This window comes from Gekko japonicus, unplaced genomic scaffold, assembly GCF_001447785.1.
Source record: "Gekko japonicus isolate JY-2015 unplaced genomic scaffold, Gekko_japonicus_V1.1 scaffold547, whole genome shotgun sequence".
NCBI lineage: Eukaryota > Metazoa > Chordata > Lepidosauria > Squamata > Gekkonidae > Gekko > Gekko japonicus.
Window position 1 is genome coordinate 90,801 of NW_015167551.1, and position 2,755 is coordinate 93,555.

Consider the following 2,755-nt stretch of genomic DNA (forward strand, 5'->3'; position numbering starts at 1 on the left):
TCTAACACGTCGTCATAGATGCACAAATCCCAGGCAATTTAGATCAAACTGCCTGAAACTGCCAACCTTTTATTCCGCCCTCCCCCTTCCCAAACAGGACTTCTTTGCCCTGCAGCCCTTCCTATGCCTGTCTCTCCGTGCCAGGCAGAATTTCAGATAGAAAAGCTGCACCAGTTAGATTTCCGCCTGTCGGATGAAGCAGTCTTTCTTTAACCAGTCTACCTTTGCTTCTACAGTTCTATCGCCAGCTGTTCCTCACCACTCCAAGCTCCGCCCTTTCGGGCTGCCTCTACCTGCCAAAACCACGCCCCCGGCTCCTCTGCCCTCACGACTAAGAGGGGCGTGGCTGCCCGCCTCCTCCTTGCGCGCCTCCCCCCCTTCTGCTTCTACTGAAGTCCTCGGCGCGCGCATATTTCCGGCCAGGCCGGAAGTGGAGCCGAGAGGGTAGTTGGGCGTCTCCAGGCGGAAGTAGAGCAGCCGGGAAGAGGCGAGCTAGAGTGAGGTGAGTGAGCCCAGGCTATGGCAAAGGTGGGCGAGCCGCACCCTGAGGTGAGAGGGTGGCAGGAGTGGTCCCCTGCCCCACTCAGCTTGGACTGGGCTGAGGGACGAGTTAGGTCGGGGGTCGGCGTTGAAGGGGGGTGACTAAATATTGAGGAGGCTTGAGTGGTAGACATGACGCATGTCCGAACTGAAGGCGAGAAAAAAAAGCAGGCAGCGTCTCGGGGTGGGGTGGGAGAGAGTCGTAAGCGTGTTAAAAGTAGTCATAATGATTGCAGTCCTTGGGTGGGGATGCATTTTGTCAGGGGAGGCCCTGCCCAAGTTGCAAGGCCATTGGCACGTTTGTCGCTGAGGAAGGGAGCTCTGACTCACTGGAGCTTCTGCTGGAATTCTGTGCATTTTGCTAGTCTGGAAGGTGTCAGTGGGTTCTTGCTTCAACAGACCTCGCACTGTTAGCTTTCTCTAGTGACTGCCACTGTAATGTCACTGTGTTTTCCTCATTTATTCAATGGATGGGGTCGTTTGCATGGGGGTTCCCTTTTCTACAGGTTTGTCCCTGCCCCAGTGAAATGATGCTTGGGCTGTATTGGGGGGGATGGAGGGAGGCTTTTCCAGTGTATCACGTGCTTGACAGGTTCATTCCTGATACAGGTCTTGATACCCTTCTATTGCTGTTAGAATAATATCATTAAATTATTATTGCTGCATTAGGTGGGGCCGGAGGTGACTTGACTAGCTTTTCATTTGTGCAGAAGTCATCTTCATGAAGAGTTTCCAGTCACTGCAAACCTACCTGGGCTTCAGGCCAGTTGAAAATAGTTAGTGTCACCTAGATGTTTTGGCAGGACTCAGAATTAAACCTTCACAACCCCCCTCCCCGTGCATTAAAAAAACTGAAACATCTTTTTTTCTTGATCACGGCCATTTTATTTATTTACTGAGGGAGGGGGAAGTAGGAATAGTGATATTTAAATGCTCAGTGCTTTTTGTTGGGATGATGATGAAGAAGAAGAGATTGGATTTATACCCCCCCCTTCACTTGGCGTCTCAAAGCGGCTTACAAACTCCTTTCCCTTCCCCTCCCCACAACAGACACCCTGTGAGGTGGGTGGGGCTGAGAGAACTCTGACACAAACTGCTCTTTTTCAAGGACAGCTGTGCCAGAGCTTGTGACTGACCCAAGGTCACATCAGCAGGTGCAAGTGGAGAAGTGGGGACTCAAACCCGGTTCTCCCAGATTAGAGTCCGCGCACTTAACCACTACACCAAACTGGGGTATTGGCTTTAGTGTGGGTGGAGAAGGAAGACTGTCTGTTCTCTTGCATTTGAAGCACTTCGATGAAGAGAGAATATAATAAGAACACAGTATGGTATATTAGGAAAGCCAGAATATATACCGGATGGGGTGAAAAGGTGTATGAATGCACTGTGGGAGATGACGATCCCTCAGAAAGGAGATGCATTGTTTGAGCAGGCAATGTGCAACTTAGCCAACTGGTATCTGATACAAAAAAATGGTAGGCACAAAGGGTTTACCTTAAGAACTGGTTATCACAGTTACATCTTTTAAAACTGTGAATTAAAGACACAATTGTGGGTAAAAGGGTAGTTTGATGTGAAAATGGCAGAAAGGATGCAGTGTGGAGAAGATAATGGTGTCTGGTGTAGAAAGATTTTTTTTTCAGTTACAAGTGATGTGCAGTCTGAACAGGGCAGTGGGGAGGTTGGAGTTGGGTCCACCTTGGTATAGGGGGAGTTTTTGAGATTGAAGACAGTATTTTACTGTGGTGATGCTGGCTGGGGGCAGGCAGATTTTCAGCTAGTAGTTGCGTGTGAGACTGTGTATTAGGAAGCTGAGTGCTGGAGCCAGCTCCTTATGGAAGATCTCCCCACCATTCTTCCTGAGTTTTGTCATTGTTTGCTGTGTGTGAGTTGGTGGCTTCTAGTGTGTGGGTGACAAGGGCTTTGGAATTCATGCAGAAGTGAGCTGGGGCAGCTGCTGGATAACATGACCATGTGACCTTGCAGTTTTCCTGTCGGTGGGTGGCATAGGCAGAATCCTTTGGAAGCAATGGCTGATTGTCAGTAGAGATGCTTTACCCTTTCTCATTGTTCTTCTAGAACTTGGGAATTGCCTAGTGAAATGGACTAGCTGTAGGTTCTGCACAGAGATAAAGTAGTATTATTTTACATGCTGCATAAATAACTTAAGGGATTCACTACCCGAGGATGCAAGGATGGCTGATTGCTTTAACTT

At 48.9% G+C, this 2,755-nt stretch overlaps 1 protein-coding gene across 1 annotated transcript in view; it reads left to right on the forward strand.

Moving 5' to 3' along the window:
* The first annotated feature begins 430 nt into the window (after nt 1-430).
* CAP1 (CAP, adenylate cyclase-associated protein 1 (yeast)) overlaps nt 431-2,755 on the forward strand; it is a 30,939-nt gene continuing 28,614 nt past the window's right edge. Inside the window, exon 1 of the mRNA XM_015413683.1 lies at nt 431-502. The gene's annotated coding sequence lies outside the window, so the exon portion shown is untranslated. The remainder of the gene's footprint in view (nt 503-2,755) is intronic.